Source organism: Mauremys reevesii, linkage group 2, assembly GCF_016161935.1.
Source record: "Mauremys reevesii isolate NIE-2019 linkage group 2, ASM1616193v1, whole genome shotgun sequence".
NCBI lineage: Eukaryota > Metazoa > Chordata > Testudines > Geoemydidae > Mauremys > Mauremys reevesii.
Window position 1 is genome coordinate 136976734 of NC_052624.1, and position 26454 is coordinate 137003187.

Sequence of the window (26454 nt, forward strand, 5' to 3'; positions counted from 1 at the left end):
TGTTTTTAATAAACTTTACCTTTTTTGAAGAACAAGATTGGATTTTTGGTGTCTTAAGATGTTTGTGCATATGTTTGTTTAGCTGGTGGCAACAGCTGATTTCCTTTGTTTTTCTTTCTTAGCTCTTCCCCAGAGGGAGGTGAAAGGGCTTGAGGGTACCCCACAGGAAGGAATTCCCAAGTGCACCTTTCTGGGTTCTCTAAAACTGTGGGGGTTTTTTTGTTTGTTTTTTTTTGCACTTGGGTGGTGGTAGCATCTACCAATCCAAGGTCAGAGAGAAGCCATGACCTTGGGTGTTTAATACCAGCCTGGAGTGGCCAGTATTAATTTTTAAAATCCTTGTGGGCCCTCCAACTTCTGCACTCAAAGTGCCAGAGTGGGGAATCAGCCTTGACAGTGTCTCTGCTACTCCTCACAGTCTGTGTCCTCTCCAGCCCCCTGAAACACAAAGTGGCTGACATTTATCACTGGACAGGCATGAATCGCCTTAAAAACAGTGGGAGGTGCAGCCAGCTTTCCTATGGGCAGCCTCACTTCCACATTCAGATAGCTGCCATTTCTCTACAGTCTATCTTGCTGGTTTCAGCCATATCGACAGTAATAGGAGACAGTGGCCATTTTGAATAAGGGAAAATTCATGAGTTGGCATTTTTCATCATGTTTTCATAAGACAGGTAAGAAATCAGGCACCTATTGCTAGAGTCAAGATAAAATTGTGAGAGTTGGCAATACAGATGTATTAAAGATAAGTACATGCGTAAATCCAAATCCTTCAAATGCTTAAGTGAATTACCACAAAAGTGTGTTTGGGAATGTTCACTGTACTGCTGAACAATTGTTCACTTTGACCATGTTTACGCTTTTATTATTTCAGAAAAAAATTGTGTATGTGAATTTTTGTTGGCATAAATGACTGGGGATTGGCTGTTTATAGTCATACCAATATTTAATGAAAAAGGTGTTTTTGCACAAAGAGTAGTAAATTCTATCAACTACTCTCTGTTTTAAAAAAAAATCAGTTTCCCAATTACAAAACAAAAAACAATATCACGTGACATAAGTGACCAGTCTGACATTCAAAGCGAACAGTTTGCCAACAATCGATAGAACATGTACTATGTGCACATAAACTCCGAAGGGATTTTAACTACGTGTTTATTTAAAAAAAAAAAAGAGTTACGGCGCTGATCTAAGTGAAGGAACCCCTTTAAGGACTGGGGCCTAAATGTGTTTTGGCAGCTAAAAGGGCTTAATTTGTTGGCTAGATTATTCACAATGAATAACTTGTCTACGTTTTAGACAGATGATTCTGAATCAGCAGAACTAACCTGTCTTAAAATAGGGAATCTGAAGAGCAAAACATGGGGAGTTTTGCCTCAATTTTTTGCTACGGTGAATTTTAACAACTGGTAACCACTTTCTTTATTTGTGATGATAGAAGGAATTAACTATGGGGATCACTATATTGAGGAATGCAGAAACCAAATTCTGGCCAAGGTAAGACTTGTGAGAGGTGATAGAACATAGAATCATAGGACTGGAAGGGACATCGAGAGGTCATCTAGTCCAGTTCCCTGCACTCATGGCAGGACTAAGTATTACCTAGACCATCTCTGATATGTGTTTGTCTAACCTGCTCATGTCTTGCTTACAACACTCCTGCTAATACATCTCAGAACAACATTACTTTTTTTGCAACAGTGTTACGGTGTTGACTCATATTTAGCTTGTGATCCACTATGACCTCCAGATCCCTTTCCACAGTACTCTTTCCTAGGCAGTCATTTCCCATTTTGTATGTGTGCAACTGATTGTTCCTTCCTAAGTGGACAATTTTGCATTTGTCCTTATTGAATTTCATCCTATTCACTTCAGACCATTTCTCCAGTTTGTCCAGATCATGCATAGCAATCTCCAAAGAGCACTGTGGAGATTAAATGTCACAGGAAGTACTGCCTAAAAAGTCTAGAGTGACTGCACCCTGTGGCCCTCTGATTGGCCAAGCACACCATTTAACCCTGAAGAGTGCCCCAGTAAGTTGTCTGGGCAACCACACAGACTTCTGGTCTGCTGTGACTCCAGACAACACCTTGCTCCTGAGTTCCAGTCTCTGACCTCAACCTGATTCTGACTAGCAGTTGGAGCAGATACCAGAAGGGGCAACCTGAGACAACTGTAGTAAGATGAGGCCCTGAGACATAAACCCATGGTATCAGAGGCCCGGTATGAGGCCCGAGGCCTGAACTGAAGTAATGGTCAAGACATTGCTAACATAAAGGCAGGCCCTGCTCACAGAAGTTGGCAAGAGCGTATACACATGTAAGTACTAGTAAGATGAATGTATGCCAGGACGGCACCCAAACAGATAACAAGGAATAAGGCAGACCCAGTCTAAAGACAGTATGAAAGGACAATATGATGAATAGACAGTATGATGGATGGACTTATTTGTTCGAACCAATCTGCACCATGAGAGAGGCAACACCAGAATGCATAGAGGGGCTGTACCTCAGTGCTTTCAATGATGCGAAATCTGTTTGTACCTGTGTATAAGAATGCATCCCTGAGTGAACGTCTTTGTCTGGCCTAGGGGGCAGTGGAGAGTCCTGCCACTGACTGAGCCGGTCCATTGTCAGGGGGCACATATTCGTAGTATGTCCTGTAGAGTCTGCGAGGAACAATTACTGTGCTTCATTTGACAATAAACCTGGCCAGGTGCCTTCGTACCTTATTAGAGTCTATGGTCATTGGGGGGTTCTCTGCAGAGCCGAGTCAGCACACAGAGGGAACACACACACACGGCCAACTGTTATCAACATTGAACTGAGCAGAGACCTCACCGGTAGCGTCTGACGACAACAACAACCAACCATCGGGGTCAGCCCAAAGCCCCACCTCGCAAGGAGGAACCCTCCACGCAGCCAGGGAGACCCCAGCTGTCGTCTTGTCCCACCACCTCACTCTCCAACCACCCACCTTGCCCCAGCCCAGTGTCAGCTGGACAATGTTTTAAATGTAATGAGTTGGGCCATGTGAAGGCCAACTGCCCCAAGAGCACCAGGCAACTGCAACTCATCACTCTGGAGTCCCACCAAGAGCCTTCAGGCCCAGATGTCTTGCAAATACCCCCAGACTGAAGGGAAACTGTGAGTGTGGGTGGGAGGAAGATTACTGTGCGGAGATAGCTGACACCTGTGCTCCAGTGTATCTACCAATCCCTGGTGGACCCCAAATTCATTGACCCAGAGGCCCAAGTGATGGTGCAAACCTTTAAGGCCAACTCTTTTAACTTGACTACAGCCAAGCTGACTGTCTAATACAAGGGCTCATCAGGGATATGGTCTTTTGCAGTCTATGCCTATTATTCCATTCCCATGCTCCTGGGAGAAGCCAACCATGTGAGGCTAACAAAAAGGGTGGGGATGGTCCCCTCAGCCAGGCTAGACACTCACAGATGAGCTATTGGAGAAACAGGGACATGCCCAGTTCATCTCCACCTTAGACTTAACTAAGGGCTACTGTCAAGTGCTGCTAGATGACCCAGCCAAGGAAAGGTCAGCCTTCATCACCCATATAGGGTTGTATGAATTTAATGTGCTTCCTTTAGGACTGCGAAATGCATCTGCCACCTTCCAGAGACTGGTAGATAACCTTCTGGCTGGATTTGGGAAATTTGCAGTTGCCTACCTCAATGATGTGGCTATAGTCTAATATTCATGGGCAGAACACCTCCAAGATGTCTTCCAGCACATAAGGGAGGCAGGATTAACCGTTAAGGCCAAAAAGTGTCAACTAGGCCTAAACATGTTAATGTACCTTGGACACCAGGTGGGTCAAGGTACTATCAACCCCTATAGGCTAAGGTAAATGCTATTCAAAATTGGCCTTTAAGCTGAACCCCCAAGAAAGCTATTTTGAGTGCTTGATTTTTGGAATTGCTCTTTTAAAATCTAGCAAAAGCCTAAGTTTCAGATGTATTTTCTTTCTTTTTGTTTTTAAAGAAATTTACCATTTTTAAGAACATGATTGGATTTTTGGTGTCCTAAGAGGTTTGTGCATGTTGTTTGATTGACTGAGAGCCACAGCTAATTTCCTTTGTTTTCTTTCTCAGCTCTTCCCTGGGGGGTGGGGGGTGAAAGGGCTTGAGGGTACTCCACAGGGAAGAATTCCCAAGTGATCCTTCCTAGGTCTAAGCGCTTTTCTTTGCACTTGGGTGGTGGCAGCATTTACCAAGCCAAGTATTATTCTCTTAATACTCAGAGAAAAGGTGTATTAAACTCCCAAGGTTACAAGCCTGGAGTAGCAAGTATTAATCTTTAGAATCCTTGTGGGCCCTCACCTTCTGCACTTGGAGTGACAGAGTGGAGATTCAGCCTTGACACGTGCCCTCCTTATTCCAGCCTGGTAACTAACTCTCATCTCCGGTCTCTAACTCCAGCCTGACTCTTACTCTTGCTTATCGATCTCGAATGTAGCAATTACTCTGATCCCAGCATACTGACTGGCTCATGGCTGTCCTTGACTTGTGGACACCAGCTGTGCTGTGACCCTTAGGCTAGACTGCCTATACCCTGGTCCCTTACAAGTTGTGTGCCATAAAAAACATTTGAAGAGCCTTTTGTTTGATCATGTTATATCATGAGCTCAGCTGTAGTATACTGGGGATTTTGTAGATTTTTTTTTTTATAAACTTTAAATAAAGTACTGAATGTAATGGGATTTTAGTTTTGAATATTTAGGGCCAAGTTATGGCTTCTCCAACACAGGTATGTTGAGAGCAGAAGAGTTAGGGAGCATTTCCCCTAAGTACACACAAATGAGGCATCTGTAGTCTGCTTAACCTGTGGACTTTTTCCCAAACTGGCAGGAAATCCCCTGATGGTGTAAAGTCAGAATAGCTCCTCCTGTTTTCCTCTGGCACAGGAATTGTGGCTGGGGAGCTGCTACATCTAGTTGAGTCCCACAAAAGCTTATGCTCAGATAAATGTGTTAGTCTCTAAGGTGCCACAAGTACTCCTGTTCTTTTTGTGGATACAGACTAACACAGCTGCTACTCTGAAATTGTAATAATAGCTCCTTGGTGGCTGATCACCGCCAGCACAAATTATAGTAGCCTGAAGGCTGCTCTAAGGTACGTTTTGTGAGCAGACTGGTATGCTGAAGTCCAGGGGCTGCATGGGTGACTTAAAGCTCCCTTTTGTGCTCTACCGCTTAACTGTACTGGTCACTAAAGAGCTGGTCCTGAGGATTTGTTCCCTAATATTGTATAATTAAAGTTTCTCCAAGATATTGGACAAAAAGTGGCAGAAAATCTTTAAATTAAGCCATGTTTTTTTTGTGTTTCATGTTGCAAATCATCCTTTTAAAAAAAAAATAGGCCAAGTCCCTGCCTCACTTAAACACCATGCAATCTCATTATTTCAGTGAATTGTAACTCTTAAAATCTAAAGTCCCTGAATGCTGGGGTTAAAAATAGGTGGGGAAGGTGTAGATGGTGAACCTCTGACCGAATGGGAAAAAAAAAACCTGAGCTATTTTAAAAGATGAAGAAATGTTATGTTTACCTAGCTACCCCAGCATTAAAATAGAACCTGTTTGAAATCCACTGTGGAGATCAGGTCTAACACAGTGCCTTTAAATGAGATCCCCTATATAACAGAAACTGTTAGGGAATCAATATGCCAACTTAGCCAAAATGTGGATGACAATTTAAGTAATTAAAAAGCATTAGATGCAAATAAGAAGCAATCTACCACATGATTTGTGCACACAAATTGAATGTCATGAATACAGTAAATCAGGACACGGATCTGCTTAGCATTCTTCCAGGAAAAAAAATAATGAGCTCTAGAAACTTTTGAAAAATTAGATTATTATGATGCACCAAAGCTTGATGATATGGTAACTGTTTTTTTTTTTTAAGTGGCTAAGCACAGGCAGCTAATTCTACAATGGCTTCTTCTCATCCCCCACCCTGTGGGTCCCTTGTATGCTGCCTCTCCTTTTTCCGAACCCGCAGATGATCTGCTAATGGGAGAGAAGGATGAGAAGGGGGAAAAATGCAGTTTTGAATGAAATTGCCCCTTCCCCCAAGTGCTCGACTTTCATTTTGGCATCAGTTTGGCTATTTGGACATTTTCACTTTTTTTGCAATTAAACAGTTACACAGCTATTGTTGGGAGCTATTGAATATTTCCAGTTTAGCTTTTTTTCTACCAACGTGAATTCAAAGTGGCTGTTGGACCACAATCTGGTGCTGAATTGTGTCAGGATGAAAGAATTATAAAAGAGAGAAGCCATCCAAAGAGCTATCCACTCTGGATTAGATAATCTTTATTGTACAGCAGGGGTTGGCAACCTTTCAGAAGCGGTGTGGCGAGTCTTCATTTATTCACTCTAATTTAAGGTTTCATGTGCCAGTAATACATTTTAACGTTTTTAGAAGGTCTCTTTCTATAAGTCTATAATATAACACTAAACTATTGTTGTATGTAAAGTAAATAAGGCTTTTAAAATGTTTAAGAAGCTTCATTTAAAATTAAATTAAAATTAAAATTAAATTAAATTAAAATGCAGAGCCCCCTGGGACTGGTGGCCAGAACCTGGGCAGTGTGAGTGCCACTGAAAATCAGCTCACGTACCGCCTTCGGTACCCGTGCCACAGGTTGCCTATCCTTGGTGTCCAGATTTCTATTCTGTGCTTTTAGGGATGCAGAGAGCCACAAGAGAGAGTAAAGTGCTCAAGGGGCCATTAGGAAGAGGCTATAACAGGGGCAGTGTGACTGTAAAGTGATGCCATGAATGGGGTGCATAATTAGTGGCCATAGTGCTCCACCCACCCTTAATGGGTGCTATATTGATAAAGATGTACTTAGATTTTGTAAACAGATACAAAAGAGTCTTTGTCAAAAAATTAATTGGAATTTAGGTGGATACTTGTGTTCTCAGGTAGACTGAAAATTGGCTGAAGGAATATAAATAAAATTAATTATAAATGGCAATGTATTGAGTTGAGGGAGGCATCCTCTGGGTATGGCAGGGATCTGTTAGGTCCAATTTAAGTAACACCTACATTAATTTAGAGAGGGAAGTACTCTTATATGAAAGTGGCACCTTGCCAAATATTGACTGTGGCCCCATTGTGCTAGGCAAAGTATATATAATAATTGATTGTCCCTGCCCCAAAGATCTTACAATCTAAACATACAAAGTAGGTGTAGGGAGAAAGAAAGGAAGTAGTATTATTCCCATTTTATGGATCAGGGAACTGTGGCAGAGAGTTTGGGTGCCTCAGCCAAGTTCACAAAATCCAAGCTTGTCTACATGATGCTTTATTCCAGGCCAGAGGGGTATACATTTTAGACTGCACTTGCATGTTGTGCACTAACTGGTGGACACTAAAATTTCCCTAGTGCACATTAATGTAGTCCCATTTCAAACTGTGCTATATTCACTAGGGAACATTTAGTGCATGACAGCGAGGTCCATACAGACCAGTTAGTGCACAGTATGCAGGCACTGTGGCACAGACTAAAATGTACACAGACGAGCCCTCTGTGACAGAACTAGATTTGAATCCAGCTCTCCTGAGACCCAGTCCAGTGCCTTAACAGCAAAAACATTCTCTGTCTTATAAGCAGCATGTTAATGAAATTCACAAACAATATTAGGGACTATTTTATCAACAGCTTGCTTTCACATATCATCTGATACAGACAGGCAATAGGTACATGCACAATTTTTCCAGAGGGAGGCTCAGGTATGCAAAGCCAGTGTGAAGGATTGACCTGAACTCAGGGATAGCTAACCATTGCCTAGTGATAGAACTCTCTGGAGAATACTAAGGATGATACAGGTGGATGCGCATTAGGTGTATTTTTGGCAGGGGACTCAGGTGGAGGTGGTCAATCAGTCTTCAATGAGTTGCTGCAACAACCAGTCAGGATAATAATAGACAGCAGATGAGTCAGAAAACACATACTCGTATTCACTTTCCTTGTGTTTTATAGAGCAACAGTGAGAGTTAGTTTGGTGTTTGTTTTTGGGAGGGAGATGGGCATAAAGGGGTTGGCTGTTGTCAGGGTGTCAGACAAGACTAGAAAGCAGCAAGCAGGATTTGTATGTCTCTGGAAGTGGTGCAAAGAATGAGCACTGATCTTAACTTATCTCCAGTTTTTCACTACTGGAATTTGATTTCCTTCTGGGCCTGCTCCTCCCTATGTAGCGTGCCTCAGCCCTACTGCCACTAAGAGATGATGCTAGCCTGGTACTTTAGCAGCCTCAGCAGGCATGTTTTGTACTGTGTGGTTTGCTCTGCGTAGAATTAATTAGCACATAGTAATGTGCAAATTCATCATGATAGATTGACAGGTAGGGCATAGTCCTGTTTGGTTTTTTTAATTGACCTGTCATTAGGCTACACAAATGCCTGCGAGGCTCTGGCTGGCATGCACATCTTTAATTATTGTATTGTGATAGGAAAGATGATGGGAGCCTGGTTGCCTAGCAACCATTTTACATAGGTCACCTTAAAGGAAAATATTAAAGCTTGACAGTAAATACAAAAAGGACATTTTATACCTGGAGAATAATTCCCTAGGAATCTTTAAAACATCAAAGAGTTCTATAGCTTACCATCATAAATTAAAAGTGCAATGAGACCTTGGACCCTCTGGTGAGGGGAGCAATTATAGCTAGTAGCTACCTGGCCTGCAACCTCAAGGCAGGAGATGGGAGGGGTGACCAGGGTGGAGAGTAATACCAGGATGAAAAGCATATAATTAACACTCACTTCATCGGCAAAGGGCAAGGAAGCCAGGAGACAAAGGGCCCTTTGGAAGAAGATAATTCTGTTACTTCATTTTGCAGCTGTGTGAGGTTCATTTCTTCCTCTTTCACTGCTTACTGTTGTGGGAAATCAGAAGGGATCAGATCGTATTTACCATCCTTTGAGTGGTTCCCTATCCTGTGATTATGGTGTGCCTATAGCAAATCCAGGGGTTGGAGGAAGGGAGATATTTTCTGGGGGCTGGGGAGGAAGATGTATTATATTGGCATCAGGTAGTGCTTATTCTTGCTGCAAAAGGCAATACGGTAGTACAGAATTGTAGCAGTATTTGGAGTAGGAATTGAAAGATGAGAGATTTTAAAGCCAGGTAGAAAATCAGAGCCCCTTTTTCTCTGTTGCATATGCATATGAAGTTGGTGCATGATTTGACTATAGATATCCTCTTGTCTAAGTACATCCTCTGTCACCTGCAAATGCACATACAGCTTTTAAAATGTCATTCTATGAACAGAGAGAAATATACAACTGCAAACCCCACTAAACTAGAAGCATTCACATTAAAGGTCTAGAAAACATGACCTATGAGGGAAGATTGAAAAAAATGTTTTTGTTTTTGTCTGGAAAAGAGAAGACTGAGAAGGGACACGATAACAATTTTCAAATATGTAAAAGGTTGTTACAAGGAGGAGGAATAAAAAATGTTTTTCTCAACCTCTGAGGATAGGACAATAATCAATGGGCTTAAATTGCAGCAAGGCGGGTTTAGGTTGGACATTAGGAAAAACTTCCTAACTGTCAGGGTGGTTAAACACTGGAATAAATTACCTAGGGAGGTTGTGGAATATCCATCATTGGAGATTTTTCAGAGCAGGTTAGACAAACACCTATCAGGAATGGTCTAGGTAATACTTAGTCCTGCGATGAGGGTAGCGGACTGGATTAGATGGCCTCTAGAGATCCCTTCCAATCCTATGATTCTATTATAACAGTTTAATAGCAAAGGCACAGGTAAATTTTGTAAAACTTAGAGATGGAAAAGACCTGTTAGTTACCTAATCCATTTCCTCTGGACCAAATCAAAATTGCTCTCTACATTATATGCTAGCCCTCATTGCCCAAGCACTGAAGGTTTCACCACTACCCTTAAGGGGCTATGGCATAGGACTTGTCTACACAGTGTGGCCATGCACATTACAGGGGTGTACATTCTAAAGTGTACCAATGTATTGATCTAACTGGCACATGTAGATCCTGTTGGAATGCACTGAAAGTTCTTAGTGCACATTAACTTAGTACTATTGAAATCACACCCCCCTAGTGTGCATTGCTGCACTGTGTGGACAAGCCCACAGTCACAGTTTAAGTGGGACTCTTTATAATCACCTATATTTGCTTTGCTTAATTTCTTTAGTATTTTTAGTAATACACCTTTAGCCTATCATATATTTCCCAGTCTGTTTGTTTTCAAGGTGGGGGTAGTAATGAAGTTTGGAGTGAGAAGAATTGTTTTCTTTAAAGAACGCAGGAAAAAAGCCAGCAGCATATGCAAATAGTTGTATAGAAGTATTGAATTAAAATAGAAACAAATGTATTTTTGCCTCTTCTGACATTAATCTCACTCCTCTGCCCAGCAGTATCAGATATATGGGGATTTGCAAGTTGACTTCTTTATAGAGGAGAAACCAGTGATGTTAAGTGTGAATATATTCTAAATGTAACTTGTTTCATTGACAGGTGTACACCAGTCTTAGAACAGATAGTCAAACAGCATGCACGGCAATCCCTTCTTTTATAAAAATAAGCAGGGCACCAATGTCCAGATCCCAGGGAGCAATTCTGGCTTAACAATTGACACTAATCAGAGACCCAGGCAGAAATAAAACTTTCTTGCTTCTTGCAGTTTATCTCTCTCTCCAGAAGCTCTCTGTATCAGAACTGTGGCATTACCAGAACTAACAAAACAATATGGTCGTCTCAAGACTGTACATTTGCTTATCAGTTAAGAAAAAAAATTAGACGTGTAACAGTGCAACCTGGTGACACCTAACATAGCAATATTAATAGGCAAAAGTAAGCAAAGGTCTGGATTTACTCCCATGAACTTAGTGGGATTATTCAACTGGGTTTCAGCATGTAGGAGAGAGCTGCCTGCAGTTCTGTTTATTGCCAAAATTAAAATAGCTTCCCTCTGCTTTTAACTGAAGTAAATGGGATTTACTTTCTGAAGTGTACTGAGTCCATCCACTTTTCAGATTTTATTCCTGATTGATTCCAGAACAGTGTGCCCAGTGCTGCATCCTTGGAAATCAGTGGGATTCTTGTCATGGATTTCAGTGAGATAAGGATTTGAGTAATTTATGAAATTAAGAACATAAGAATGACCATACTGGGTCAGACCAGTGGTCTATCTATCCCAGTATACTGTCTTCCAACTGTGCCAAGTGCTTCAGAGGGAATGAACAGAACAGTCAATCATCAAGTGATCCATCCCGTCGTCCACTCCCAGCTTCTGGCAAACAAAGGCTAGAGACACTCATAGAATAGTATTGCATCCCTGCCCATCCTGGCTAATAGCCATTGATGGACCTATCCTCCATGAACTTATCTAGTTCTTTTTTGAACCCTGATATATTTTGGGCCTTCACAACATCCCCTGGCAAGGAGTTCCACAGGTTGATTGTGCAGTGTGTGAAGAAGTACTTCCTTCTGTTTGTTTAAAACCTACTGCCTATTTTCTTTGGGCGACCTCTAGTTCTTGTGTTATGTGAAGGACTAAATAACATTTCCTTATTCACTTGCTCCACACCAGTCAAGATTGTATAGACCTGTATCATATCCCCCCTTTGTCATCTCTTTTGAGCTGAAAAGTCCAAAAGCTGTTCCATATTCCTAATAATGTCTGTTGCCCATCTCTGTAACTTTTCCAATTCCAGTATATCTTTTTTGCACACAGTGTTCAAGATGTGGGCATACCATGGATTTATATAGAGGCAATATGATATTTTCTGTCTTATTATCTATTCCTTTTCTAATGGTTCCTAAGATTCCATTAGATTTTTTTGACTGCCATTGAACATTGAGCAGATGTTTTCAGAGAACTATCCACAACTACAAGATCTTTCTTGAGCGTAACAGCTCAATTAGATCCCATCATTTTGTATGTACCGTTGAGATTATCTTTTCCAGTGTGCATTACTTTGTATTTATCAACATTGAATTTAATCTGCCATTTTGTTGCCCAGTCACCCAGTTTTATGAGGTCCTGTGACAGGGAAAAATGGGGATGGGGGGTGTACGTATCTTACCTCTATGTCCCTCCCAGCCAGAATCCACATGCTCACCCTTATCAGCAGGGCTGTAAGGCCAAAGGGCCAGAGTCAGGAAGTCTGCCTCTTCTCGCAGGGCAGTAAGGACTAGTGGTCCAAGTCAATACATTTGCCCTTGTCAGCTGGGCAGTATGGTCTAGCAGCCACTGCCAGGCACAGGGGGAGGGGTTGCACCCCCAGTAAGTGGGTCCAGTCCCTCTCGCTCCACCGGACCCCAGCCCAGTGCCCTGTTCGTGGTCATAGCATGGGCCGCTGAGTCAGCAAAGAAGGCTCCGACCAAAACATGCTGACTCAAGGCTTTGGCTCACTCACTGGTCTGCTGCCTGATTCTCCTGGGCTGCTTTCTGCTGTTGTCCCTGCTGCTGTGGTCTAGGCATCCCTGTCATCTCTAGGTTCTCCGGTCTGCCCTTTCTCCAGGCCTCTGAACCCTGTGAGGCCTCCATCTGCCTGGGCTGCAGCATCCCCAGCTCCTATGGCTTCCACTGAGCCTTGGCTGGAGTACATTCTTCCTCCACAGCAGTCACCCCCAGCTGAGCCGAGCTGCTCTCTTTTATACTGGTACACCTGGAGCATGCCCAGTAGGGTAAACGGGATGTGGCCTCCTCAGCCCATAATGTAGGGTTAACCCCTTCCCATCCAGTGCAGGGTGAGTGCTCCCCGTCGCAGATCCCTTTGTAACTCTTTGCAGTCTGCTTTGACTTAACTATCTTGAATAAGTTTGTATCATCTGCAATTTTGCCACCTCACTGTTTACCCCTTTTTCCAGATCATTTATGAATGTGTTGAATAGGACTGGTCCCAGTACAGACTTTGGGTGACACCACTATTTACCTCTCTTCATTCTGAAAACTGACCATTTATTCTTACCCTTTGTTTTCTGTCTTTTAACCAGTTACTGATTCATGAGAGGACCTTCCCTCTTACCCCATGACTGCTTACTTTGCTTAAGAGCCTTTGGTGAGAGACCTTGTCAAAGGCTTTCTGAAAATCTAAGTATGCTACATCCAGTGGATCCCCCTTGTCCGCATGCTTGTTGATCCCCCTTAATTCTAATAGATAGGTGAGGCATGATTTCTCTTTACAAAAACCATGTTGACCCTTCCCCAACAAATTGTCTTCACCTATGTTAATTCTATTCTTTACTATAGTTTCAACCAATTTGCCTGGTAATGAACTTCTTAAATATACAACCAAAGCAATGTTAACATTGCTATTTTAGGCTATGTCTACACTACCCTATATACCACTGCCAGTGGTGTGCATGTATAGCTACACATTGCAGTGAAAAGCAAACTGAATCTATATGGTTGTGTGTACCTGCATGGGTCACTGAACAGGGCCGGTGCAACCATTTAGGCGACCTAGGCGGTCGCCTAGGGCACTGGCATTTGCGGGGCGTCATTTTCTTCGGCAGCGACCACGGCGGCCGGATCTTCAGCCGCCCCAGTCACCGCCGGCATTTAGGCGGAGGGAGTTGGGCAGAGGAGCGCGGGGAGGGCTGTCTGCAGCAAGTAAGGGGAGGGGGGCAGCATGCAGGGGAGGAGGCAGGGCAGGGGTGAGCTGCTTCACTTCTCCCGCCTCCCAGGCTTGCGGCACCAATCAGCTTAGGCACCACAAGCCTGGGAGGCGGGAGAAGTGAAGCAGCGACGGCGTGCTCAGGGTGCTCATGCTTGTGCGCGGAGCAAGGGTGAGCTGGGAGGGGGGTGCCTCAGGGCTGAGATTGGGGAGTTGCCGCAAGGGGGGCGCCTCAGGGTGGGGGCACTGGGGGGAGGGTGCAAGGTGGAAGTTTCGTCTAGGGCGCAAAACATCCTTGCACCGGCCATGTCAATGAAAGAGTTAGGCAGCAGGGAAAGGCTTCAGCAGCTTCTGGCTGCGGAAGTCTTTCCTTGCAGTGAGGAAAGGCTCTGGCAGGGGGGAAGCCGCGAGGAAACGCCTCTTCCACAGTCTTTCCCTGTAGGGGGAAGAGTTCCATCAGTGGGGAGCTGCCAGTAAAGGGGAGGCAACCAGACGCTGCGCTGTTAAAACTAGCAGTGTAGGTGGAAAGATGGGGGTTGGATGAGTTGAGATCTGTGTAGGTCATGTACTGACATACATACTCACACTCTTCAGGCCTGTCTTCACTCTACTTGCCTAAGACGGCCTCACTAACTAATCTATTTACACCCAGGACAGTGAGGCTGGACACATATGAACACTACACTCCGCCAAAAGAAAGATGCAGTGTAGACTAATCTGTTAGAGTACACTTCTCTCTATTAGTATTAATGTTCTTGTGAATTCTGCAGTTGAATTGTCAGAGGCACAGAGCTTGAATCAAACGAGGTTGCTCCATTTCCCAACCAGTTATACAGAAAGAAATAGGACACTGAGAAATTCTGTTGTGGGCAGTTTTTGTTATTCTTTACCATTGTTACAAATAATATTTAAAAGCTTCAATGTATTCCCAGAATGATGGCTTAGGGTATTGGCAGTATCTAAAGTTTTGTTTTTTTCTTAAAACAAATAATTTTAGAGACCATAAGAAGGTACTAAGTGTATTTTTCTATTCAATTATATCATTTGCTGTTGGATGAATATCCTATTGAACTATTTTGGTATCTGAATGAGCAGGCAAGCTGACACTACTTTAAATCTATAAATCAATCTTTAATGCCATTAGAGCCTTCCCTACAAAAGTACCTCTCTCTCCCCTTCAGCTGACTATAGAACAAAAACAATATACCTTCAGTTTCCATTCTCCCTAGCATCTCTCAAATTTAGGGCTGCTGAAATATGCCAGCTCTATATTTGAAACCTAAGACTGTAACTTATTTCTGTGTATGTTTGCCTCTTTTAACCTTGTAAATAACTTATTTCTTTTTCATAGCTAATAAATATTTACTTCACCATAGAATTTGCTGCAAGTGTTGTCTTTGGTGTGAGATCTAGGGATGAAAATTGACCTGGGGTAAGTGACTGGTCTTTTGGGACTGGGAATAACCTGAGTGTTTTGTAATCTTGGTGTAAAGTGTCCATATATCACAGAGTCAAGCTTGCCTGGGTGGAAAATGCCCTTTGGCATTTCAATCTATCTTTGACTCCATATTAAGGCATTATAGTGCCTGAGGAGCTTATACTTGGTTGGTGAAATGCAAGTATAGAACTCACAATCAGCTTGAGGTTTGTGCCCTGCTTCTTAAGTCTGCCTTGAAGTTGGTATTCTCACTTATACCAAGCCACTCCGGACAGCATGCCAGACCGTATTTAGATGCATTTACTGGAAAGATCATGATAAGATGGCATCATTTTTATACTGTCTGAAACAGGATGTTTTGACGTAAACTATTAGTTTAGAAGTACAGCAAATGTGAAGATAAGGGACGGTATCTAGGCTTAACAAACGTGTAGCAGATCATGCACTCACTGGCACAGTGCCTCCTGCTGGTCAGTTCGGGAACTAGCTCATTCCAGCACTTGAAGTGCTTCCTGTTGGCCAGTGTCTCTCCTGCCTCAGGCCCCATGTCCCTCCCAGACCCCGATGCACTTTTCCTTGTGGTTCGGTCCACAGCAGTAACCCCACAGTCTGGGTCTCCCCTTCCAGAGGAACCCCCATTCCCCTACACCCACCTTGCCTCAGTGGCTACTCCCAGTCATCATCTAGCCCCCCATTCTCTGGGGCAGACTGCAGTCTGTAATGGCCACTCATCATTGGCAAGGGGATAGGACCAGCTGCCTCTGCCTATCCCCAGGCTACATCTCTTCAGCCCTAGCACCTCTTTAGGCCTTAAACAAGGCCTCAGCCTGGGAAGTTTCCAGGCTGGAGCACCCCAGCTCCTCTTGCATTTCCCTAGCACTGCTCTGTGCCAGGTACCCTCTGTTCCCAAGCACCTAGGTCCTTCTTTCTTCAAGGCTGGAGAGAGAGATTGCCTGCCTTCTGCCCCTGCAGCGCGTTTATGCTCTTTTATAGGACCTAGCCTGGCCCTGATTGGATGCCTCCCAGCCTTTTCCTATTGGTTTTCCACCCCAGCCGTCTCCCAGGGCTGGCATTTAACCCCCTCAGGACTGGAGCGGGGTGACTGCCCTGCTACACATGCCATTTTGTTTTTAATGGCAATCTATTAGAAAATACTAAAATCAATCAAGTACTCAGTTGAGTTTCTCCATTTGTATCTCTGATTTTCTGCCCCATTATGATATTTTCTTTTATATTAATAGTAAATAATGAATAGACTGAATCACCATACAAGGCCATAGTGGTCCTGAACCTGCTCCCATTAAAAGTCAGTGATAAAACTTAACTTCCCTAGCAGGAATTTGTGTCTGAGACATTCTCCATTAATTAGAATTGTGGCGGAAGGAACTTTGTTTCTATAGCATAAAAGACTCTGTCAGGCTGTTTTTACCCATAACACAACTACCTCACGATTAACTTGTAAATTTCAGGGGGGAGGGACGAACTCATACAAATGTCTTGAAGGTACAAACTGAAGAAAATTGTCATAATATATTTAGCAAATAATTATCCAAGCCAGAGACAAATATACAGATGAGGAGCTAAATGCAAACCTTGACTGCCATCCTGTTAAAATAGAGCCTACTTCTATGAAGTCAATGCCAAAATTCCTGTTGACTTCAGTGTGAGAAGGGGCAGGGGCAGAGCTTTTCAAAGATGCTCATGGTGATCTTCATCTCCCTTTCCATCACTGGAACCTCAGGGCTGGAGTTAATGTTGCCTGGTGATAGGAAGAGGGAGGCTGAATTCTGAGTGTTGCCTCTAGCACCAGCTTTTATATCATGTTTTCTCTTTCTCTAACTCTCCTGAAGCCATATCTGCCTAAATTTAGACTTTAGGTATGAGACACAGGCTTTTGCAGGATTTTTCTGGCCCTCAGGCATGTCTTCAAAAATCTCTGGACTTTCCATGGTGCTATGTCTGCAGCAGTCCTGGCACATAATAGAACAGAGGCATAATAGAGCTTAGGAAGGTCACAAAAACAACTCCTCTTGATTGCCACCCAGACTTGCTTACATTGGATCAGCAAAGGACCTATGGAAGTGGTGTATGTTTTTTGCCTCATGTCACAGAATGGACCCCGCCATCCAACTATTCCCCAAATGCCATCAATTAGTCTGCACAAATGCCATCTGCTCTTCCTTGACATTGCAGCCATATCCCAATAAATCCAGCAATTAGTTCTCACTCATCAGTGATGGACCTCACTCCACTTCATTAACTTTCCACCTTCAACTACGTGGGTCGATTATTTCCTCATCATTTCATATCTTTCCTTCAGTCCCTCACTTCCCTTTCCCTCTATCAACAATCCTCTCCCAACTTTGTTCCTTTTCTGAGCCCCACACACACAGGCCAAACTACTTCCTCTGCTAATGCCTTTCCTTTCTTCCCCTTCAGTCTAGTCAGTGGTCACTCCAGCTTCCACTGGCTCTCCTTGGAGAAGAAAGTAAGACTAGAGGGCAGGGAGTGAGCAGAGTGGCTGGCAGGGGAAAGGGATATGTGCACAGTAGATACCGCTTAATAGCAATCCTGGTATTAGCAACTTCTGATTAATGGCAACATTTTGCTGGGAACCAAACTCATTCCATTATCAATGTTAATTGGATTTGGATATTGGCAATGGCATACCAATTATTAGCAACTATTTTTTGGAAGAAATGCCACACGTACAGGCAGGTTTGTGAGGCAGCTGCCAGGGAAGGAAGAGCACTGGGATATACCTTCTCTGGCTGTAGCCCTGCAAACCTGCCTGTGGCCGGTGCTTAGCATATCCTGGCACTTCCTTCTGGGGTTGGTCAGCCTGGCAAAGATGTCTGCACACAGGGGCCACACAAGAGTCTGTGGGCAGAGCACTAGTGTGGAGAGGGTCTGCAATCCAGATGCTGGAGCTACATGGCACCTCTGTTGAGTGAATTTTGTAGGTGAATCAGGGCACAGCAGGAATCAGACAAGAGCCTTCCACTCTCTGATTAAGCAAAGTTTATTGAACACCTAAGCAAGCAACTATTAACCACTAATAGCACCCTAGCTTACACCGTCCTAGTAGCAAAGTCCCACAATGGAGCTGGCCAGGCATTGGAATGAGTCCTTGGGGTCTGCGTCGATGGCATAAGTGTAGTTTGACTTCTGTATTTGGGGGAATGCGGGTTAAGAAGTGGGGGGATGTTGCTCAGTGGGAGATCTAGGTGTGAGGCGGTTGGGGGGCTCTGGATGCAGGGGGTGAGGTTCATCGAGGAGTCAGGTGTCAGAGGACTGGTGGGGAGGGGATTGGGCGGATGGTGCGCAACACTTCATACAGTGACCCCTCCTCCCACAGCTGAAGAGTGATGGGGCAGGAAGTGGGGGGACTGCAGAGTTTCCTGCAGACACAGAGGTTCCTTCGGGTAGGTCTGACCCAGCCCCAGCCCACTCATCTGGGCAGTACACTGCACAGACACTTGGGAAGCAGCTCAGCTTCCTGGCTCTGCTCATCAGAAATGGGACGCTGCCCTCTCCTTACACAGCCTATGAGGGGGAAACTGACCAGCTGTCAGAGAGCACCTGGCTGGCGTCACCGCTTGCCCCGCAATGTTCCTTCATACCCACCCGAGGGGCTCGGAGGCGAGGAGCAAGCAGCGCCTCCAGGCTTTGTGCCTGCTGGAGCTGCTCTCCCACCCTCCCCTTATGCAAACCACGTGTGGGAAACTGCCCAGCAGACATAGAGCTCCTGGCTCCCTGCTCACCACACCCCTCCCCACCCTGAATGTTCCTCTGCAGGGAGGAAGCAGGGCTAAGGGAGAAATATGGGTGCCTCCCCCATGCATAGACTTTGCTGTGTATCCAGTTTTGGGGGGGCCATGTCTCCATGGCCCCCCATTTGTTGCTCATGGTTGTTGTATCTTGATGGTGCCCTGACAGAGTCTCAGTGGTCCCACAGAATCCCAAATGTCTCTTCAGTCTGTCCTTTATATTCTTCTAGGCAGGCTGCGTTGTCTTGACAACCTCATGGTTATGTGCTCTTTCCAGTTTTCTGGAACTTTCTCTATCTTGCTTGCTACATTCTCCCCCCTTCCCTTTGGCTGGTTCTAACCAGTCACAGACACTTTTATCATGATCTTCTATAACCTAGCAGGCCCTGGGCAACTTTAGTCAGGCTTAACTCCCTTTTAATCTACAACAATCCCCTCCTTAACAGCCAGTTGATTTCAATTAGGCTGTCACTAACTTAGTATGGGTCCTGTATGGGGGAAGTTTCCACCTCCTCAACGCCTAGTGGGTTGCAGCCGCCAGTGGAGCATTCTTGTTCTTGGTGGCAATGCTCGTATCCCAATCCAGTTCGAACCCCAGCTATCTCATGAGGCGATGTATGATTCGATACTATTGGGTTGCCCACTCTAATTGTTGCTTTACCTGCCTTATCCAACAATATATACATATTAACATAACTAAAATCACAACTTGTATTAACATTATAATTGGATGTAAAAGGATATGGAATACCTTAGCGGGGTGTGTGTGGGGGGGAGATTATCAAAACAGTGTTTCCCACCACTGATGTTCCCAACCTTTTTTACTCTCTCTAGTATTGTTTTATGTTTTCACCATTATGGTGTACAGTAATTAAAACTCTCTTTGCACTCTCTTTAGCCTTTGTTAACAATTTATGTAACAATTGTTAACAATAGATCTGATGGTCTAGAAGTTCTGCCATTAGTGACAAATTCATACAAAATTCACACAACTGACATATAATCACTGGTAAAGTATACATAAAATCACCACCTTCAATTTTTATAACATTACAAACACACATGTTGGAATCATTATATACAGTTTGATTATTCATTCCATTAGTTATCACATATTTAGAAACAGGGCAGCCCAGAGGATTCAAGGGGTCTGGGGCAGGGCCGGGTCTTTGGTGGCAACTCAGCAGTGAGTCTCTGTCAGAGGGAAGGACCCACTGCCGAATTGCTGCTGAAGAATGAAACGACGGCGGTAGAGCAGCCTAATTGCGGCCGATCGTGGCTTTTTTTTTTCCTCTGCTTGCGGCGCTTGTACTCACCAGGTGGCGCTCCAAGGATTCGGCAGCACTTCAGCGGCGGGTCCTTCACTCACTCCGAGTCTTCGGCTGCACTGATGGGCCCGCCGCCGAAGTGCTGCCAAAAACCCGGAGCAGCTCGCGGGGCCCCTGCGGGGCTCAGGGCCTGGGGCAAATTACCCCACTTGCCCCCCCCCCCGGGTGGCCCTGTTTGGAAATAGTTCTAAAACATACACATCCTTTTCCTATGTACACCACTTCAGTCTTATCAGTCTCTTCAAGATGTACTTTGAAATGGCACACTCCTTCATTGGTATTAAAACATGCGTCACTAATCTTAAAAGCATTGTCTTCACACATAAATCCTAGTCCTTTTCCTACAATAGAGGCTTCTAAATCTATTCACTGCCATTTATCATTGTCTCATATGGCCCATTCCCTATGGTCTAGTGGATAAAGTACAGAACTCTTTTGGGTAATAAAGGGGCTACACCTTTTCAACAGTAGTGTCTGCTATTGTGACTAGTTAGACAACAATTGAATTGATGCTAACATCATAGGTAAAATTTACTAATCTCTGCAGGCTTGTATTTGTTGTTCCTTCTGAGTCGCAGCACTCCATATGATTTTCCGAATTTCTACAGATAAAATTCCATTTGCCCCGGTTCTAATAAGATTTATGACATTTCTTACCCAGGCTTGGGTTTATATGCAATTTAAGGCAAATAAACATTACTCTGTTCAGCACCAAGAGCCTTCACAATTAATAGGTGGTCTTGTTCATTCATCATTTGCTATTAACTTTTGACCAATTCCCAGTTCTGACAAGGATGAGTTTAGAGGTTTCAACAAGCCTTGCATCCTGAATATTACAGTTTCCAACTTATTTGCCAAAACATCTACATCCATGCTATTAAGTACTCCTAATCCAGTTCCTGCTCCTTCCAATATTTTGTCAACTACATTCCTTTTAAATCGTTTAGTGTGTGAAAACCAATTATTAATTCAATTAGTCCATCCCATGTGTAGTGTAGTTATAAATGGAATACAATCAGGTCTTCCAGTAGATATGTTAATAGTACACAAGGATGGCATCAGCTTTTTTAATGACTGAACTGGCCTGATTAGCAGTTCTTGTACATGATTACACTTTACCACACAGGGTTCTATTTTTGAAACTTTAGAGGCAAGGGCAGGAATTATTGAGAATTTTTCAGTAAATCCCTCAGGCCCTTGTATCTTCCCCTTATATCTTTAAGCTCAAGGTCATTTGCACACTTATGCTTCCTTTATACTACATGTATAAGGCTATTGAAAGAGTGCTACATCTACCATTTACCTCTACCTCCCTATTGTACCACGGGCTATTGGTATTCATTTGGTTTGCTCAATACATTCGGTGCTCCTTCACATAATTCACTCTTATTTCAGTTACATCTCCAATGAGTCAGTAATATTTACAACAGTCTCCTACAAGGTTGTAGCATTAGTGGACTTACTTGGGAATATTTTATTTCTAACACTATAGTTTGTCCTATTTTGGTCCAATGGGGTGCATGCCAGGACAAAAAGTGACACTTAGGTTGTACATACTTAAAGAAAAGTGTACTTTGCCATAGGCAACTGTCCACGTTACTTTGTTTACTAATACAAATAGTCAGATTAAGATGATGTTCCCTGTTAACGTCATCAAGCGCACACTTAGTTCCATTATCTCCTTTAGTTATTTGCAGAGTAGAATTTAGGAATCTCCTTCTGGTTAGTGCCCTGCTATTTACAACTAATTATACCACTTTGTTTTCTAGTCCAAAAACTTACACTGAGCCCGCATTCTCTCTAAGCATCTGTATTACAGATCTGTCTTTTGGGTTATTGCAATAGCGCTGTTCAGATGTTCTTTTACCCAGCACAGTATATTAACAGCGGAGTTTTCCTTTACCTCAACTTTAATTATGCAGTTATTATTTTGACTGCTGTGGACAGCATACTCCCCACACCTTCGCTCTATAATTGTTTGGTTGGTAACAACCACCAGTCCTGCCAAATTATCCACTGCTCAACCATATTAAGACCTTCAATATGCAAAACATGACATGCCTTCAGGGCCACTTATCAATTACTTTTCCATGACTTCAGCTGAGATGAGTGGAACCATTTTTGAACCCTCTTTTTGCCTTGGTGAATTTCTAGTTGATATACAGTAGGACTAGCCTTATCCACAATTCTCTCAGGTCCCATCCATATGCATCCTGAGGCATGGTTTTTCTCCTTTATACCTCTGGGCATCACCTGATCTCCTACGTTCCATTCAGTGAGATGCAATATTAGTCCTAAGTGCTTCTCTATCTTTTGCACATTGGCCTTTAAGGCAATAACTACTTGTCATTGAGTAGAAGACACCGATCTCAACAAATTCTGCATCCATTGGTCAGTGAGCACTCTGGGGGTAGCTCATCTGGAGGGTTCTGTCCTAGCCACCATTGTTCAAGCAATTTCATTTCTCAGCCAGTCATGGCTTGTAAGTAGTGACCCATGTATGGCCATAGTCCCTCTTAAGCCACTAGGACTAGTGGTAGCTTTTCATCCCAGTATTTTCCTTGTTGGTTAACCACATTTCTCAAAGCTGTTTTTAAAGTGTTATTAATCCTTTTCACTTGCCCTGAATTCTGGGGATGTCCAGCAAGATGCAATCTCTGCTTTATTCCAAAGGCCTGATAAACCCCCTTTGTCACTTCTCCTATAAAATGCAATCCCTGATCTGAATCTATTTCTTTAGGTACTCCCCAGTGGGAAAACACCTGTCTATACTAAAACATTGGCAGTGGTATTAGCTGTATTATTCCAAGTTGGTTTGGCTTCACTCTATTTTGTAAAATGGTTCACTATCACTAAACAATATTTATCTTGGAAAGTAAAAGCAAACTTGTACCAGGAACCTGGAAGAAGTGGGATAGCAAAAAAAGGCATTAGATAAATCAAGTATGGAAAACCATTTAGATCCTCCAGCTATAGCCATCATGATCTTTGGGTATTTAGCAACTATTGGGGCTGTCATAGGAATCATTTTATTTAGAGCCTTATAATCCAGTTAGTCTCCAGATCTTACCATCTGACTTCTTTACAGGCCAAATGGGAGAGTTGTTGGTACTCTGCTGTTCCATCACACCTCCTTATTCCAGAAGTGACTATAGTTTCCTATAATCTCTCTTCTGCTTCTGCTGGGTATTGCTACTACTTTTGTGCTGGGGGATCAAGTCCTTCCACATTTTAGCTTGTTCTTGGCCCAGATTTGGGAATATTGCTGGACTATGTCTTGGATGGGCTGCTTCTATTGTGGCATTGCTACTTGCTCATTTGCTTTTAACGCTGCCACCCCGTGCCTTGCTTGCACAACATACATGTCCCAAATGGGCTTATCCCAAGAGGGTTGACACAACAGAGCATGGTTAGCCAAAACCACAATGATCCCTAGGCATTTTAACATGTCTATCCCTAATATTCCCAGTCCTCCTAGTTCCATTTTTCCAAACTTGCCTTTTTCTGTCACTAACTCAATGCTTCACCTGAGTGTGGCTGTAAATGGTACCCGGATTTCCTTTCAATTGAATCCCTGTAACTGGATGACTTTCTTCATTGCAAAAATCCCCCCCTTAGTGGGATTCATACTGAGAATGGGTTTCAGAGTAGTAGCTGTGTTAGTCTGTATCAGCAAAAACAATGAGGAGTCCTTGTGGCACCTCCGAGACTAACAAATTTATTTGGGCATAAGCTTTGGTGGGCTAAAACCCACTTCATCAGATGCATAGAGTGGAAAATACAGTAGTGAGGTATAAATACACAGCATATGAAAAAATAGGAGTTGCCTTACTAAGTGGGGGATCAGTGATGATAAGCTAATTCAATTAAGGTGGAAGTGGGCTATTCTCAACAGTTGACAAGACGGGAGGAAAAATCACTTTTGTAATGCTAATGAGTTCAATGTAATCAAGATGGCCCATTTCAAACAGTTGACAAGAAGGTGTGAGTATCAGCAGGGGGAAATTACTTTTTGTAGTGACCCATCCACTCCCAGTCATGTCCAGTTTGCAAATTAATTCCAGTTCTGCAGTTTCTCACTGGATTCTGTTTTTAAAGTTTTTTTGTTGAAGAATTGCCACTTAAGTCTGTTATTGAGTGTCCAGGGAGATTGAAGTATTCTCCTACTGTTTTTTGAATATTATAATTCTTGATGTCAGATTTGTGTCCAGGCCAGTCCTTGCTTACAGACACCCCCCAACCTGAAGCAAATACTCACCAGCAACTACACACCACTGAACAAAAACACTAACTCAGGAACCAAGCCCTGAAACAAACCCTGATGCCAACTCTGTCCACATATCTATTCAAGGGACACCATCATAGGATTTAACCACATCAGCCACACCATCAGAGGCTCGTTCACCTGCACATCTACCAATGTGATATATGCCATCATGTGCCAGCAATGCCCCTCTGCCATGTACATTGGCCAAACCGGACAGTCTCTATACAAAAGAATAAATGGACACAAATCTGACATCAAGAATTATAATATTTCCCTAGGCATTTGTTCCTCCCTAATTTCTTCACAGTTTCCCACTTGAATGTTGGCTGGAAGGGCAGTAAATTCATTCAGATCCATATACCCCCATAACACATCAATTAAGTCTCCTGCAGAGTAGCCTCCCTTCCCTCTGGGAAGCCTGTGAGCCCTACTTAGCCAACTCATGGCCATATCTTTAGTTAGGAGACCTAAAGACTTTCCTATTGTCTTTACTTGTTCAGGAATTAAAGCTTTGCTTTTTATCCATGTTTCCTGGGCAGGTCGGGTTCCCTTTCTCTGGGTTTGGGTATCAGAACCATTGGTGGATTCAGTCCATTGCCATTTAGCTCCTTTAACTCCTACGCAAAGGGGCATAAGGGATGACCAGGTAGGGACAGCAGCTCCCACCAGTTATCTTCATACTCATCAGTAAGTGGATACAAATCAGGGGTGCCATCATCCCCAGACCCATCTTACTACATCTCCTGCTCCCATTTCCTCCTTCCTGAATAGATGCTACAATTCCTTTTGACACTCCCAATTTCAATTGCAGTTCCCTAATTTGAACCTGACATTCCCAATGATCTGGGCATGACTTACCCTGGGATTCTTTCAATATAGTCCTTATAGCTCCCTGAGTGTCCTGAGCTTTCTTTTTCCATCCCTCAACCTCTTTGCTAAGTTGATCATTTCTCACTTTCTCATTACTGAGCTTATTTTCTAGCCGGGTTATCTCCACGGCACTTTTCAACTAATCTCCTTGCAACCCATTAATTTGAGCTTGCAATTTTTCCATACTTCCTTGTGACTCCTCCTTTTCACTTTCTAATTTCTGAATTGTACTCAAAGCATCCCATCCCTCTTCCGGTTTTAAATTCCCTACACACCATAAGCATCCTTGCTATGCTGCCCTTTTCTTTGTCTTTCTATTCAGTTTTGGCTTTTTCCTCAATGCTACCCAGCTCTTCCAGAGTGCACACAGTTGCAAATAAGTATCTGGGCCCCTATATGCCTCTGGTGCCCTGATTGGGGATAGACATTTTTGAAGTACGAATTGGTACACTGAAGAAGTTTCTGCCATTTTGAACTCTATTAGGGGAGGTCCTAAAACCCTCCAAACCCTTGGAAGCCTAAGAAGTACACACAACTCTACCACAGGAAAAAGGTGACAACCCTTTTATTACTGTGTCCAAAAAACTTCTGCTCAGTTCCATTGGCTCCAATTTCAATGCTCGCTGAGGGATGCCAAATCTTTTGACCAAATTTTGTGGGTAAGTCAGGCCACACCAGTAATCAGACAAAAGCCTTCCATTCTCTGTTTAAACAAAGTATATTGAATACCTGAGCAAGCAACTATTGACCATTAACAGCACCCTAACTTATGCAGTCCTAGTAGCGAAGTCCCAGAATGGAGCTGGCCAGGCACCAGAATGAGTCCTTGGGGTCTGCATTGATGGGTCTTGATGGCGGCTAGATAACCTCAGCAAACCTGCTGAGTCCCAAACTTCTCCTCACAGTCTGTCCTTTATACTCTTCTACACAGGCTGTGTTGTCTTGGTAACTACACATTATTTGTGCACTTTCTGTATAGTTTTCTGGAACCTTCTCTATCTTTTTGGGTTCATTCCCCCGGACACACTCTCCTTTGGCAGGTTCTAACTAGTCTCAGCCAATTTTACCATGACTTTCTGTAACCTACCAGGCCTTGGGCAACTTAGAGTCAAGCTAACAACCTGTTAATCTAGAGTACCTCTCCCTGTAGTC

General features: G+C 43.4%; 1 long non-coding RNA gene across 1 annotated transcript in view; it reads left to right on the forward strand.

Annotated features, from left to right (window-relative positions):
- Positions 1-1438: 1438 nt before the first annotated feature.
- The window catches only part of LOC120396785, a 37432-nt gene continuing 12416 nt past the window's right edge, over positions 1439-26454 (forward strand). Inside the window, exon 1 of the long non-coding RNA XR_005593376.1 lies at positions 1439-1497. This is a non-coding gene — a long non-coding RNA (uncharacterized LOC120396785). The remainder of the gene's footprint in view (positions 1498-26454) is intronic.